We start from the raw sequence: 17,816 nt of genomic DNA on the forward strand, positions 1-17,816 counted from the left end.
GGTTTACAGCTATGTGGGGACCTGGCGGGCTGGGCACGCAAAGCCCGTCCTTCGGTCTGCGTCCTATCCCTGTCTCTTCTGGATAATGATATTTATGGCTTTGTTAAATGCTCTCAGGATTGGGGTATACAAAGAAGCCATAGACATGCAAATTGTTCCTGTCATTCTCCATTGCATCTCCTGCTGATGGTGTTAAGGCCCACACTCCTTGTGCACAAACTGCTGGGCTTTGCTTTCAGGCAATTTGGATTTATAAGGGAAGTGCATGTGCTAAAAAGTGTTTTGATTTTTTTTTCTATTTTAGTCAACTAAGATGCTTTTCACTATATCTGTCAACCTCTAAATCCAAGGATGTTTCCTTCACAAGTAAATACTTTTAAAACAGCTCCTTGAATCAAAACATTTTATATTGCTAGAACTTTCAGGTTCTAACACTATCATGAGTGCTGATTCGTAAAACAATTAGTCATTTCCTATGTAGTTAGACTAATTGCCTCAAAGGATTGACTTTACAAACATATGTGCATAAGATATGTATTGATTTAAGAGTCTTTATATTGACAAACACTTCTTAAGCATTTCCAATGTTCTAGGCTTCTCAGGGGATCCAAAAGAGAGACAAAACTCAGCCCCTGTCTTCATGGAGACTGGTCTTTATTTATGAGCCCCAAAATCAAAAGAAATATTAGATTGAACCATATGGAATTGCCATTTTTATAGGTTCAACAATTGCATGTGGTTCAACCTAATAGCCATAATATAAGAATGTAAAACAAAACTTCCATATTGCACCTGAAAATATTATGAAGTTTTAAAGGTGGAGAAAACACATATGGTTGGAAGTTACCAGGCAGAACTTCATTGATGAATAGAATTGAGGTAGGATTCCACAGATGGAGGAATGGAAATGTGCACAGGGAATGCTCAATGAAAAGGATGAATTCTTGTTCTTCGAGAACCTAAAGCAGGTGTTGCAGACTGGACAAAAAATAAAGTATGGGCTATATTCCACAAGACATTGACTAACTTGGCATTGAAGTTTCACTGGTGGGGAACTGGAGAACAGTGGGATGCTGTAGAAGAAAATGGGAAGTCTGAAGACCTAGTTTGGTGAAGGATGCTGTGTTATTTCATCATAACGGGAGTTGAAGCCAGCTGAATATGTGTGTGTGGAGATGTCTAGCTGGCTGTTGAGAACTTGGGTCTGAGGACACTGAAAAAGAAATTTTGATATTTATGGAACTTCTGGTAAATCACAGTTAAATGATTTAGGTGTTGAGAAGTTGGCAAACTGTGTTCCCATAAGAGTTTCACTGTAAAGACTAGGAAGTTACACATGTAATTGCAAGTTGATGGCTATGTTTTATTTAAGTGTACAATTGGCAGAATTTTAGCATCCTTTGATATTCTTGTATAATCTTGTATAGGCTTACAACTATTTAGTCAATACCATTTAGTTACCCATTATCATTACAGGTGCTATATTTCACAGTATAAGCACAAAATATACAATAATAAGTTGCTGCTGAGAAAAAGAAGATGGACTTTGCATATGAGCTATTTAATGCTTTCACTAATGAATGCTAAATATACACCTTGGTGTCCTGAAGAGAAAATGAGATGGCAGGAGTGGTGTCTATGATTGCTGGGGGTTTCCTCCTGTTTCTCATTTTCTTTTATTCATTATCATAGGTGATATGAACATATATATTAGTTTATCATGCAAAATGAGATATTGTGCATATAAAACAAGACTCCATCAATAATTATTCCAGGACCATAGGTGTATGTTGGGAGTGTCCTAGGAAAACTGAGGCAATGGTCACCCCACATACTGAGCAGTGATTCTCACACTTAGTTTCACCTTCTTTGAGGAGGAAATTATTTTTAGTGCCTCACCACAGGTACTTTGGGGAAAATATAGCTTGAGACCATAGTCTTATGAAATTTCATACTTTAAAAAAGTGAGTTTGTCTATTTAACTGGCAAAGGATATTTGTAAGATTGTAATCGAATTGAAGTCATATATAAAAATTTTTCATATAATTCTCAGTTCTGGGAGAGCATATCCACAGGCCACTTAGAGAAGCACTGTTAGAGTATAGTTGTTTTCATTACACACTAATCTGTTCAGTTTTGTTATTGGCAAGACTTTAAGAACTTTAAAGAATTAAAGGAAAATGGAAAAAATACAGACCTTGAAAAATGAATGATCTGGTATAGATTCTGCTTGTGGGAAGCTGGAGTAGACATACTTCTCCCTCTTCCTCCCAGAAACCACACCAAAAGCCTAGACACTGCATATTGTACAGTTGACTCGTGGCATCATGGAGTTAGGGGTGCCAACCACTATGTAGTCAAAATTCATGTATGCTTTTATCTTCCTCCAAACTTTACCAATCACCTACTATTGATGGGAAGCCTTACTGATACCATAAACAGGTAATTAACACATAATTTTTATATGTGATATGTACTGTATGGTTATAATAAAAAGTAAGCTAGAGAAAACACAAGAACATTACAAAAAGGAGAAAGCATATTTACTATACATTAAGTAGAAGTGAATCATAAAGATTTTCATCATCGTTGTCTTCATATTGATTGGCTAAAGAGGAAAAGGAAGAGGGGAAGTTAGTCTTGCTCTCTCAGGGGTGACAGAGACAGAAGAAAATCTCCATATGAATGGACCCACGCAGTTTAAACCTATGTTATTCAAGGGTCAGCTGTACAAGCTTATGAAGATTCTGAAAGTGGTGAGAAGAATGTGGACAGACTAGGGATTTTAGAACCCAAGGAAGGATACAGAGGTGAATTTCTTGAGTTTTCTTTTTGTCACATCACTGTAGATGTGGAACTGAAGAAACTGATAACCTGGAAATGTCAATGTGTATAGACAAAAAGAAGAGAAAAGAAGCGGAGAGGGAGGGAGAGGCAGAGAGAGAATAAGAGAGAGAGAAAGAGAGAGAGAGAATAGGGAGGGGAGAGGAAGAGGAAAGGGAAGGGAAAAGGATGAAAGAAAGGAAGGAAGGAAGAAATCCCTCACAATGGCCTGTTTTTATCCAAAGAACTCGGAAAGGGCCTGGCAATACAGAAAATATTTAGACAATAGCCAGTCAACTCCAGCCAAATGCAGCCGAAAAACTGCAGCCCTATCCTTGTCCCCACTAACGCTAGTAAAGGCTGAGTGGAGGGCCTTTTGTTTGACATTTCTGAAATAAAACACTCACTGATGGGTTTGACAGAAGGATGGAAGGGACAGAGAAAAGAGTCAGTAAACTGGAAGATGGAACATAGAAATGACACAGTCCAAATGACAAAGAAAACCTAGCTGGAAAAAGAAAAAGGGAATAGAGACTTAGAGACCTGTGGACCTCTGACAGAGCTTTTAAAGTTTGTGTCAGGGGAGTCCTAGAAGGAGAAGATAATGGTGGGTGAATGTTCAAAGAAATGAAATGATAGTTGGAAATTTCCGAAGTTTGCAGGACACCTGAAGTTATGGATGGATTCATAAAGCTAAGTGAAACTAAAACAGGAAAAACTCAAAGAAACCCACACCAACACACATCATAATTAAACTTCTTAAAAGTAAAGATAAATTTTAATCTTGGAAGAAGCCAGAGAAATATCACACCTTCTCTATAGGGGTAAAATTGTTTAATTACAGTGGATTTCTCATCAGACACTGTGAAGGCTAGAAGGAAATGGCACAATGTTTTTCAAATGCTGAAAGAAAAGAACTGCCAACCGATAATATTATACCCAGTGAAAATGTCATTCAGGAATAAAGAAGAAATCAATACATTTTTTAGATAGGGAAAAACTAAGTACATTTGTCATCAGCAGACCTACCCTAAAAGAATGGCTAAGGAAATTTTCTAAACAAATGAAACAACAAAAGAGGGATTTTTGGAATATGAAGAAAGAAGGGAAAACATAGTAAGCAAAAATATGGATAAACACATGCACTTTTTTCTCCTCTTGAGTTTTCTAAATTATGTTTGAGGTTTGCAAAAGTTATAACATTGTTTAATGTAGTTCTACATGTAGAGGAAATATTTCAGTCAAATATAAACACAGATGCAAGGGAAGGTAAGATTTCTAAACTTAACCTATAAAATAGCAACTGCAGTAGAGTATGACAAGTTATCAATGTATAAAATAATATCTAGAGCAAGTGGTAAAGTATGTAAATGGCTACAATACTAAATAAAGACAACACCAATGCTGGTGAGGCTGTGGAGAGATTGGATTACCTACAAATTGCTAGTGGGAATATAAAATGGTAGCACCACTCTGGAAAAGAATATAGCAGTTTCTTTCAAAATGACATATGCATTTACCAGATGACAGAGTTATACTCTTAGTTATTTGTCCTAGAGAAATGAAGACATAGGTACCCACAAAAAAAAATCTGTAAATGAATGTTTATAGCAGTTTTATTCACATTAGCAAAACATGGAAACAACTTTGATGTCTTTTAATGGGTAAATGGTTAAACAAACTGGTACCTCCATACCATAGAATATTACTCAGCAGTTAAAAAGGAGCAGACTGTTAATATACACAATATCTTGGATGGATTTCATGGGAAATGTGCTGTGTGAGGAAAGCCCATCTCCAAAGATCATACACTGAATAATTTCATTTATAGAACATTCTCAAAATGATGAAATGATAGAAGTAGAGAACAGATTCATGCTTCTCAGGATGAATGGCTGTGAAAGGGTAACAGAAGGGACCCTTCGGTGACAGCTGTCCTCTGTGCTGACTGTAGCAATGCTTATGGCACAATTATAACATCTGGCTTGTCAAGATGTCACCATTGTGGGAAACTGGGAAAAAGGTACCTAGCACCTTTCTGTGTTATCTCTTACAATTGCATTAGAATTTGTAAGCATTTTAATATAAAGTTTAGTTTAAGAAAACCCGGAATATCTGTCCACTTTCACAGAGGAATTGAAACTATCACTTTCTTAGAGAATAAACAATTTTGCTATTTGTATCTATTTTAAAGGGAGAGTATGTATTCGATGAGTGATATTTAATGTAAGAAATGAGAAAAATAATTAAATTGATTAGCAGACACATTTAAGGATTTATTCCTGTGAAGAGTATAGGGTGAGTAAAGCTTATAGAGATATTTATGCCTCTTTCTTGAATTCTTAAACAAAATCTTTAGCACATTATAGGTCTGAATAGACATGATTAGTATTTATTTACAAAGGCTGTACCAAATATTTCAACTAAGCAAAAGTAAATAGATGTTGACAATTGTATACTACAGTTGTACATATTTTTTAAATCAATTTGTTAGTTATGCACTATAATTTTAGGAAATCAATGAGCTATTGTGGTTATAAAGTTAGAGAAAACATTAGTAACATTTATGTAATAGAATTTAGGGATGCAATGTCTTCATTCGTGAACTAAATTTATTCATAATTCTTTTTCTTTCTTTCTTTCTTTCTTTTTTTTTTTTTTTTTGAGATAAAGTCTTGCTCTGTCACTCAGGCTGGAGTGCAGTGGCATGATCTAGGCTCACTGCAACCTACGACTCCCAGGTTCAAGTGATTCTCCCACCTCAGCCTCCCAAGTAGCTGGGATTTCAGGCGTGTACCACCACACCCAGCTAATTTTTGTATTTTTAGTAGAGATTGCTTTCTCTATTGACTATAAAACAGAAAGAGGCTAGTATCAATTTAGAGCATTGATTGCATTTTCATCATGATTTCTTGTTTGTATATAAATGAGTTCTGCAAATGACCAATATAATTCCTATTTTAACTGATTAAAAGATAAAAGGAGGCCAGGCTAAATACCATTCTGCCCAGAGCACAGCCGTACAGTGATTCTTTCTGTGTAAGAGATTGGTCATGTAAATGAGATCCTCAGTCACTGCAGGACTGATACCAGTATCTTCCCTCTGAAGGGTGGCCTTGCAAATGGAACTTACTGCTGACTCCCTTTATTTAGGCAAATGTACATATCCTCTTGAGTGCCTCCAAAGAACTGGTACATTATTACATGAACTAGTAAGTGCTGCTAAGTGTCAGAACCCAGAATCAAACGATGATCATCTCTACGGAGCAAATGCTCACTTCGGGAAGACTCTTATTTTATCTATTTGTGTCTGGTTGCTTCTATGTGTCAGTCGGAAAGTGTCTCTGAATTCCTTACCTCTTTGTATAATTCAGAACTCTCAGAAATGTTATTTTTCTTTTGAAAGGAAGTCTTGACATTGTTGTGTCCCTGTGGACTTACAGAACAACTCTGAGGATTGCCATAGATAAGCATAGACTTGAAGAAAGAAAAGCTGAGATTCTTTTAGCTTATAAGCAGCGGAAGATGTATAGTCTGTGGATTCATTTAAGACGTTCACCTCTCACAGATGTTTCCATTGTGATTAGGCTCATATTCCAAGGCAAGCAATGTGTGAGAGGGTGAGACTCTGCAGCAATCCAATCCCCAAATTCTTAACATAGGATACACCTTATTAGGGTACAGGAAACCTGGTCAATGACAGAGAAGAGATTACACACTGTGAAATTGTGGTACTGTTAACTGAAGTCCTAGTTTCAAATATTCTGTTGTCTTTATTAGTAGACTAAGATTCCATCATCCAATTGACCTGATGTTATCTGAGATTTGCTTGATACAGTCACCATCCTTTAGGGGAAAAATTTAAGAAATGAGAGGTTGTGTCTATATACCCTAAAGCTCTGAACCAAAAGATGGTTTACTGAAATTCCATCTTTACTTTTTTCCGTTTTTGCCAAGTCGTTCTGACAAGCTCAAGATTGCTGTCAGGGAAAAATAAGATTGTATATGGGAAACCTCTTTGAAGCTTACACACCAAAATCACTTGTGATGAATACGTACGGGAGTATGTATGCTCCTTCATTTTCTATTTATATGTGGGCTTGAGTCAAAGCTTTAATTAATATGTTAACATTATTAAGTATTTAGTCCAGCTTTTATTTTCCATAATAGGTTAAATGACAGATAAAGTTAAATGTGTGGGATATGGTAATTTATGTTATAATAGTTTATGTTCAAGTGTAACTTTAGTGAATCCCGTAAGACACAGAAAACAAAATTAAATGGGAATGGGAGAGTTTTACTCTTTCTAGTCTAATATGTTGTGTTAACTTTTTTTTTTTTCCCAAATATTAGGTTTAATTTTGATAAAAATAAAAAATTCTTAAACAATTGAGCAGCACAAGTTAAATTAACTGAAATTAATATTAGATAAGTGAAGATTGCCGTAGTAGCTTTTCTAAGGCACAGAAGGATGTGCTGAAAGATCTTTTTTTGGCCATGTGCTAAGTCAGAGGATGACTCATTTGAATGGAGGCAAACATCAAGTGTTTATTGAACTATTGTTCATGTCCATGATTTATAAAGTTGGTGTCAGTATAGTGCTCTAGTATCAATTGTTTTTGATTTAAACAAAATGTTTTAGCCTTTTGTTCATATGTGTCTTCTCACAGACAAGCACACATCCATTTGGGGAATGCATTTCTTGAGAAAAGTTATCATTTTTGTGGGTATACTTGTGTAAACTGCATTGCATTGAAGATTTTGTTTTGTCATTGAATTTTATTTTGCGTGAAATGTTTCCTGTCTTATTATTATTCTGGTCACTTTGCATTCAGAGGTGTCACTCAGATAAGATTTAATATGTAGACTAATTACGGCAAAGAGCTCTGCCTTTTAAATTAATAGAATATTCTGACATTAGAGGGAAAAATGAGGAATGTGAGAACCGACTGATGTTTGTGTTTTAAGTACATCACAAACTCATTTTCAAATATTTGGGTTTTTGAAAACTCAGTACAGGTTTGGCAAGGATATTTTCTGCTCATTTTTATAGCTTTACATATTTCAAAGGGAATTGGATCTGTGTGTTGGCATTCCATCTATGCATAATTCATCAAAAACATTGTTCAGAAAAGAGAGGAAATAAACACAAACATTTGTTTAAGATAGTTCTAGTGGTATTTAAACCTTGGACACTAAGAACTTCGGAACTTGCTAAAGTAGTTAACATCTGCTTCTTCCATTAACCTGCTTTGTACCTTGGAGTCAATTCTTCTCATTTTGAGGAACATTGAGATCAACGCTGTTCTTGTAGGAGCCTAAAACCTTTTATGTTTTTTCATTCCAAAGGAGTTTTATGAGGCCATCCTACGCATGTGCTTATTGCTATATATAAATGAGAAGTCAAAACTTCAAGAATGTCATATGCTAGTTGAAATCACTTAGAATTCGACTAGACTTTCAAATACATTGTTATAATGAAGTACAGGAGATATGAATCACTCAAAAGTCAGACTTTCTGGGAAGGAAAAGTCATTTAAGTTCTCCAGTCTTTATTTTTCTGATCTATAAAGTGTAGATACTAATAATGCCTATATTTTTATATGGTTGTTTTGAGTATTATATGAAATTTTACCTGCAAAGGACTGACACATAAGCAAATTTCAAACTGTTATTAGTTTAATTTAATGAATGACTCACAAAAGAAAAGATAAACCTTTTATTTGTGATGTGTAGTAAAGTCATCCCACAATTTATTCCATTTTAAAACATTCCAAAAGGGGACAGATTTGCCTGTTCCACACTTAAACTAACCTGAGACTAGCATATATTTGTGGGAACTCCTTTGACTTAAGTCTTATAATAAACAGTTATCTTAAGAAAGTAACATATCCTATTCTAATGGAGTTTACTTTTTTAATGTGCTGAATATATCTGTATATGAAATTTTATTTGGGGGAGCAATTTTGCAAGAGCACTTACTGTTCAAAATCTGTTTAACAAAGGGCATGAAGTAATTTGAGATTTCTCCTAAGAGTTTGTGAGTCGCTTGAATGTGGAATAGAGGGCAAGAGGATCAGGAAGCACTCTGAAAATACATTCTAAGACCCACTTAAATAATTATACTTTTGCAGCTGTAATTTATAGGCAGAATGAAGGTTTTGAATTTACATAAGATGTCATTTTGTAGTCAATTTAGTTATGTGGCTTTAGCCTTGCAGATTAAATAGATACTAATCTTTTTGTGTTTGTGTTTGTTTTGATGGCTTTAAAAGGACAAGGTTGGCTTCTTTCTTTCTTTCCTTCTTTCTTTCTTTTATAAGATGGACTCTCGCTCTGTCACCAGGCTGGAGTGCAGTGGTGCAATCTCAGCTCATTGCAATCTCTGCCTCTTGGTACAAGAGATTCTCCTGCCTCAGCCTCCCAAGTAGCTGGGATGACAGGTGCATGCCACCACACCCAGCTAATTTTTGTATTTTTAGTAAAGACGGGGTTTCACCATGTTAGCCTCATTGGTCTTGATCTCCTGACCTTATAGTCTGCCTACCTCGGCCTCCCAAAGTGCTGGGATTAGAGGCATGAACCCCCGCATTTGGCCAAGTTTGGTTTCTTATATGTTAATCTTTAATATTGCTTGTGTCATATAATATTATATATAGCTGGTGAATTCATTTCTATCCTTTGCCTTCAACTCCATGGCATTGTTTTAGGGGGGAAATATGTATTAGATTTAACCAATCAGACATTGGTTATTTGGTCCTGTTCACTGATGTAAACAGTTTGAAATTTTAAAAAATTTTCCTGAAGAGGGCATATAAGCTTTAAAAGAGACTTAATCAGTTATGATAAAGGGGAAATTCTTCTAATGATTCATTTCAGTTTATTAAAACCATACTATTGGAAGTTAAATATCAAGGGGTATTATTTTTTGAAAGTGGCAATGCATTCACTAATTATTTTGAAGTCTTGGTCTGATTACGAAACATACCTATAAATTTTGCATCATGAATTTGAATAAGAACATTTGTTTATAATCTTTTAGGGTTTCCTGCTTGACTTGGTATTTTTAATTCTTGCCTCTTGTGGAGGAATGTAGTGGACCATCTTTTATTCAAAATGATTGGCAATTTCGTTTTATTATTTTGTTTTTCATAGAAGAGATTGATGAGAGACTGTAAATGTCAGTCTGTTTCTTTAAATAAATGAGTTTTACCTATAAAGAGTGTTTTACCTATAGTTTTACATATAGTGTTTTTATAGATGCTTCCTAGAAAAATAAATTTAAAAATAACTAAATGTAAAGGAGTGACACCCGTTTGCCTATCACACTGGCCCCTCATTAAGTTTCTGTACGCACTGATGATATATATATTGCTTACGAAGTAATCTCTCACTCTCCCCAAGGCTCAGCTACTATCCATTCTCCACAAGGCAGCCAGGCCTGTTTTTTTTAAAGCAGCTAGTTGGGATAAATGCAGTGGTAAGCAGGCACACTGGCTCTCTGTAAACACAATGCTCTAGTTGTCACTTCAGAGTTTCCTTGCAAAACCTGCCAGCCTTGTGCTTTTTTAAGGACCGGCATAATAACACTGAAGGTAGAGTTGGGAAGAGGTGTTCCCCGGCCATTCTTAAGAGGCAGCCTGCGTGGGCTCAGCACGCCACGGGAATTTGCCTTCTTGTCTCAGCACATTGTTCTTCCACCTTTTGATTTGTTCCGGCCTTTTAAATCAGAAGAAATTCTCGTTCATAACACTTCTTCAGATATTTGAAGATAATCCACAGGCCCTTCAGTTATTTCTCTTCCTATTTTGCAGCCGTATGTTTTACCTTCTTTGGACAAACTACATTTGGTCTTTTCTAAAGAGAAAGGAGAGCACTGGATTCTCAAAGTGGCCTGATGTATGCTGGAACTACTACATGTCCCTTGATATAAACTACCTATTAATGTGGCCCATATTTTATTTTTAGGACCAATGATATGGCTTAGAGAACCATACAGTTCATTTAAACCTCTACTCTGTTTTTACAAGATACATATATGTAAGCCAGTTTCCCCATTCTGTAGTTACACAACCAATTATTTTAAAATCCATTCACTCAACACTCTTTTATTGGAAACCTATTTTGTGTCACAAATAAGGCTCCCAACAACCTTCCAACCTTACAGATCACAGTGTGTAAATGTGTACACAAGTCACCGTGCATGGGTTAGGAGGTGGACCACATCGTTGGCATGGAGCTTATGGCATTTTGAACTTTGGTGCATTAGTTAATGTCTCTGTACCTCAGTTCCTCTCCTAAAATGAGAAAAATGGTGTTACCTACCTAATGGGGTCGCTACAAGGCTTAAATGAGTCACCCACACATAAATGCTACGTTGCAACACCCCGTAATGTCAGTTGCTGGCAGTACGATTTTATCATCATCATCATCAAAGTGCTGTATCCAGGAGGTCCCATCTGCTCCCGTTGGCAGAGTCAGTAAGGCCTGTAAGCCGAGGAGAATCATAAGCTGAGAATTGAGAGATAAATAGAAGTTTCCTGTTTTTAAAAGGAAGGAATATTTTATGCAGATATTATAAAGCATGAAAAGATGCCCAGGTCTGGAAACACTGTAGAATGACAGGTATTTGCTGTGACTAAACAAGGGCAAAAGTAAGAACGAGGAAGGTGACACCAGGAAGAGGACGAACCGAGTCAAACGCAGAGGGGCTTCGCACATCAGCCTCGGGAATTTAGATGCTGCCTTGGGTTCTTTTAATAAATATTTCCCAAGTGTCTCCTCTACAGCAGGCACTCCTGGTTCCTGTGCCTGGAGAGCAGTGGTAAGCAGGACTGCTGCATCCCTGCTTTTATGGAGGTTTCTATTTGGGTGCAGACAGTAAGAAAACGCAAGAGTTGTAGAGGTGACTGTGATCTGTTTGTGTGGTGGGTGTGACAGGGTGGCAGGAAAAACGAGGCAGAGGGAGGGCTACTTGGGAGACTGTAGCGTGAGATGAATCCCTGGACTAAAGCAGGGGGAATGAGGAAGCCCAGGAAGGCCAGGGCCTCGTGAGAAGAGAAATCGCGGGTGGAATCTCTAGGGCCAGTGAAACTGGAAGCATGGCCGCTGTGCAGGGCTACCAGGATGCAGCAGTGATGCCTAGATTGAGGACTCTTGAATTCCTCTTTTCCCTGGTCTGTAGTAATTAGGCAAATATTGATCAAACTGCTAACTCAGGACCTGTCATTCTTCTGGTGATGGGTAAGATGGGCAAGGTCCCTTTTCTTTGTGGAGACTACATTCCATGTGCAAGGAGATTATTAATGCTTTTAATCAGAGTGCCATGAAGATAAAAGCCACATGCTAAAAGGACAGAGAAGAATGACAGAAGAAACTTGTGCTGCTGAGGGCATCACAGAGCCCCTGGCCAGCCCTAGACAGCTTTTCCCTAGACTTCTTGTTACGTGTGAAAAAGAAACCTCAATTTGATTATACTTCTTTAGTCAGTGTTCTGGTACATGCAGCCAAACACAATCCTCAGGGTTAAAGTGAGTAAAGCAATACCAATGGTATATTTCAGTTAGTTTACAAGTGCTTGGAATTAAGTAAAATAGACTGAGGACTGGTGACACTACCTTATATTGGAAATTTAGGAAAAGCTTCTCTTGGAGGGTGAGGTTTGAGCTGAAAGCTAAAGGAACCAGCCCTGGGAATAGCTGAAGAAAGCCATTCCAGAGACAGGGAGCAGCTGAGAAGGACCTAGGCCATAAGGAAGCTAAGCATGGCTGGAAGTTGGTGGAAGCAAGGAGGCTAATTGGGAGGCTGATCCTGGGGTTGGGGGAGAGAACATGGGGCTTTACTAGGCTACTAGAAGGTGTCATGGAGGGAAACACAGAGTTTTGTGATGCTTCAGAGGTTGTGTCAACAGGATTAGCTGATGTACTCATTGTGGGATGCAAGGGAGAGAGAAAACTGAAATACGATACATAGATACTTGGCTGTGTGAGATATAGAACACATGTTAGATACTGATGCCACCAGGCATAGGGGAAAGTGGAAGAAAAGAGGAATATGTTATTGTGGGAGGGGGCAGTTCAGATAAACTTTATTTGAGAGGTTTAAGGTTTCAAATAAATTTTAGGTGGAGATCTCCTGTAGGAAGTTTGTTTATCTGTTGTTGATGGTAGAATGGAACAGAAATATAAATTTGAGACTCAATATTTGATATCTAGTGCTACCAAATAATATATAGTAAGACACATTGTTCAGATAAAGCTTATTCGAGAATATACACATATATTCTCAGTCAGGATGAGGTTAGACGTAGAATCTAAATAGAGACTGTAATAGAAATACATGGAAATTGCATTAGTGACTTTGAATTTGATTAGCATGCTTGTTCTTTTGCAAGCCTGACGTTAACAATCTTGATTTCCTGTGCAAGTCAAATTTCCATTACAAGTCAAAGATGAATGAATTATATAGAAACCAATGTATAAACTTTGTAGGGAGATACGTATTTGTAATTGTTATTGTAAAACACTAGGGATGGAAAAGAATGTGGGAATTATGTGACATATACTACTGGGCCCACCATTCAGCCTAAGAAAACAGTTACAACTCACATTGAAGCCCTGAATGTACTTCTCTCTGATTCTGTTCCCTTTCTTCCTTCTCTACAGAGGTAAGTGTTATCTTAAATTTGGGATTTGACATTATCAACTGTGTTTTTATACTTTAAAAAATATATTTATTTACCAGCCTATAAGTAATATGGAATACTACTAATTTTCATGCATTTAAACTTTAAATTAATGATACTTGTGAACTATCTTATGCAGCTGAACATATTTGTTCAACCATATTTTGAGATTAATGCGTGTTACTGGATATAGCAGTAGGTCATCTGTGTTCACCAATGAGCAGCATTCCACTGTGTGATATCACAATGGATTTATTCTCATGCTATTGGAATTTCAGTTGTTTCTAACTTTTTGGCTTCAACAATAGTGCACTGAACATTCTTACACAACTCTCCTTGTACATAGGTGTAAGAATTTCTCTAGACCAATCCTAGGTGTGGGATTTGTGAATCAAAAACTTTACTATTAATAGATATTAAATAATTGCTCTGCTAGGTGATCATAACAATTTAAACTCCCAATTACTCACATCCTTGCCAATGTTTAATATTTTCAGACTGTTTTTTTTTAATTGAGATGGAGTTTTGCTCTTGTTACCCAGACTGCAGTGTAATGGCATGATCTCAGCTCACCCCAACCTCTGTCTCCCAGGTTCAAGCGATTCTCCTGCCTCAGCTTCCGGAGTAGCTAGAATTACAGGCATGCGACACCATGCCCAGCTAATTTTTGCCTTTTTTTTTTTTTTTTTTTTTTTTTTTTTTTTTTTTTTTTTTTTTTTGTAGAGACAGGGTTTCCCCATGTTAGTCAGGCTGATTTTGAGCTCCTGACCTCAGGTGATCCGCCTGCCTCGGCCTCCCAAAGTGCTGGGATTACAGGCATGAGTCACCAATCCTGGCCTATTTTCAGACTTTAAAATTTTGAGTCTGACTGGTGTAAACTTTGGTGTCATTGTAGATGTAACTTGCGTTTCTCTAATTACTAGCCAGTTAAGCATCTTTTCACTTTTACTGGTGATTTGCATTTTGTCTTCTGAGCATTTAGTATACTTTGGTCCAATTTTTGAATGGGCCTGTTATGGTTTTAAAATGTGAATTATTTTAATGTACAATGTATATTAGTATTTTGGAGGTAATGTAGGTTACAAATAATCTGCCAGCCTTTGTTTGTCTCCTTAACTTTGATACTGTTATTGGATATATAAGATTTCCCACTTTAATATGGAAAACTTACTTCATCTTTGTTTATGATTTGTGTTTTCCGTGTTTCATGTAAGAAAGTTTTCCTATGTTGTGGTCTTCAATATTTTTTAGAAAAATATTTTTGTATACATTTTAAAGTTTTGGTTTTTGGTTGGGTACTGTGGCTCACGCCTGTAATCCCAGAACTTTGGGAGGCCGAGGCGGGCAGATCCCTTGAGCTCAGGAGTTCAACACCAGCATGGGCAACATGGCAAAACCCTGTGTATACAAAAAATACAAAAATTAGCCGGGCATGCTGATGCACCTGTAGTCCCAGCTACTTAGAAGGATGAGGTGGGAGGATGGCTTGAGCCCAGGAGACAGAGGTTGTAGTGAGCCGAAATTGTGTCACTGCAGTCCAGTCTGGATGACAGAGCCAGACCTTGTCTCAGAAAAAATAGTTTGAGTTTTAAAATACAGATCTTCAACAATTGGAATTTATCTTTGTGTATGTATGTTGTCCAAGCAAGATCCAGTTTTATTTTATTTTTTTCATAGGGATCACCCGTTGCTTATTCCCATGATTGAATAGTCATGTAAGGTCACCTTTGGCATATATCAGGTTTCTATGTACACCTAGATCTATTTTGGACCCTCTACTCTGTAGTTTGTCTCTGTCTGTCCCTGCGCCAATACCACATTGTCGTAATTACTATAATCTGATAATCTGTGATACCTGACAAGGCGGTTCACATCACCCAGCTTGTTGTTCTTCAGGAATAACTTGTCTGATTTTCTGAATTATATGAAAGATAATACTATATTGAGATTATTCTCTTGCAGTCCTTTAAAGACATAGCATATAACTTTTATCTTTGCTACTGATAAGTATGCTGTTAGTCTAATTGTAGTAGTTTTGGAGGTAATCTGTTTCTGTCTTACAGCTTTAGTAATCGTTTTTCATCTTTGAGGTTACCCACTATCACATACATGGGTCCAGCTTTGGCTTTCTTTCCGTATTCACTGCAATTCTTGGATGAGAACATTCATATCTTTCATTGGTTCTAGAAAAATGTACACCAGTGCCGTCAAATACTGGCTCTCTTCCTTCTGCATTTTCCTCTAATTCTGGAACACTAGTTCATTATATGTTGGCCTTTTTATGCCTTTTTCAGTACCTCTTGCTGCTTCTCTGAGTTTTTTTTTTAATCACTTTATCTCTTTGTGTTGCATTCCAGGTAATTTGATTACACCTTTCTTTCGTCCTTAGTTGTATATTCTTAGTGGTACCATTTTTGGGCCATTTTGCATTCCCACTGGTATGCAAAGAATGGATATTTAATTTTCGGGTATTCTATTTGATACTTTTTCCAGTGTCACTGACTTTTGTGATGGAACCCTGCTCTTGTTTTAGATTTCAAAGTTCTTCCATTACGTTTTTAATCATTTGTAAAATAGTAACTTTGTGATATCTATACAAAATTCTGTGTCTAAGGTTCTTGGGTAACTAATCATGATGGTGATTGGGTGTATTGCTTCTCTCCCTTTGAAGATTATATTTTCACAAGGTTTATGTGTTAGAATGTGAGTTCTTGGGTTTTGTGGGGCTGCTTCGTGGCAGGCTGGCCTCATGATCTGTCCTTATTGCCCGTGACCCCCAAATGGGACCATCTATTTGCAGGAAAACAAGCTCACAGCTCCCACTGATTCTACATTATAGTGAGTTGTATAATTATTTCATTATATATTACAATGTACAAATAACAGAAATAAAGTGCACAATAAATGTAATGTGCTTGAATCATCCTGAAACCGTCACCTGCCCCAGTCTGTGGAGAAATTAACTTTCATGAAACTGGTCCCTGGTATCAAAAAGGTTGGGACTGCTGCTTTCCACTGTAATTTTCTAAAATTTTCTGAATTCAGGAGGGAGGGTAATAAATAATTATTTCATATTGTGCAAAATATTCCCTGGTCCAGCAACTTTCTAAAAATGGTTCTCTCCCTTTCTCTCTGTCTCTCTCTCTCTCTCTTTGTCATTATGGGTCATAGATATTTATATGAGAATATTTCAAATACCAAAAAACATTTTAAAAAATGTAAAAACCCATAACCTCACCTCCCATAGATCCTCCATCGTATATTTGACTTGCGAGCACTGTGGAGTTCCAGAGCTAGGACTGGGCTGCAGAACCAACTTTCTGGGTTCCAACTTGTAAGCCTGCACCTGCTGGCCATGCAGCCCAAGGAAGCCAGTCAACCTCAGTGTGCCTCAGTTTCTTCATCCATGCAATGAGAATAGTAAATGTCTTATTCTTGTACATTTATTTACTTATACACCTCTTAGGGTTTTTGTGAGGACTGAGCACATACATTTAAAGTCTTATTAAGCTCAGTTGATTTTAGCTGTTATTATTCTTCACACATAATAAAGTTGGAGAACATCTTGCAAAATGAAAATGAAACTATTTTCATCTCTCACTATCTCTTTGTTGAGAAAGAGTAATTTTTTCCTGTTTCTGGATGGAAACTCAGGCAGGTCCCCTGGCATTTTATACACTCTTTAACAAACTTCCCTACAGGCACTTGAAGTCACAGACATAGTCTTAAGAATGTAATTAGAACATCCAAGCCAAGACAATAATACAAACGTTGAATTTAAGTTGATGTTAATTGGGTAAGCTTCTTACCCATGCCTCTCCCCACCCCTCCCACCCCTGACTTGCACCTGCTTCTGCCTGGAGTCTAAGGAAGGAACGGGCTTTGCTTCTGGTTCTCTGCCCTGTCTACCTGCATGTTCCCTTGTGCCTGCTTCCCAGTTTGCAACACCTCCAGGGTCTGGGGTGGGATTGGGGAGGACCAGGTAGTTCCGGTACAGGGCAGGTCCTTGTCCTGGTGTCCCACACCCTCGCAGATGATTCTAGCTGGCTTCTCCCTCCCCTCCTCCTGAGAAGGGACTTTTGAAGGCTGCAGTGGTCTGTTGACAGGAGCCCTCCATGCAGCTACCCTGATGCACAGGCAGGTGTGCCCTGAATGTGCTTGGATTCCTTAATGAATGTGCAGGAACTGTGCACACCATCAGCCACTGGGTCCCTCTGCCCTCCTAATGGGTGTTTTCCACAGGTCCCAACCATCCCCTCCCAACACACACACACACACACACACACACACACACACACACACACACACA

General features: G+C 37.5%; 1 protein-coding gene across 3 annotated transcripts in view; it reads left to right on the plus strand.

Moving 5' to 3' along the window:
- The window catches only part of PRKN (parkin RBR E3 ubiquitin protein ligase), a 1,407,348-nt gene that overhangs the window by 279,410 nt on the left and 1,110,122 nt on the right, over window positions 1-17,816 (plus strand). The window lies entirely within an intron of this gene.

This window comes from Sapajus apella, unplaced genomic scaffold, assembly GCF_009761245.1.
Source record: "Sapajus apella isolate SASKATOON/1434 unplaced genomic scaffold, GSC_monkey_1.0 scaffold82, whole genome shotgun sequence".
Lineage (NCBI taxonomy): Eukaryota > Metazoa > Chordata > Mammalia > Primates > Cebidae > Sapajus > Sapajus apella.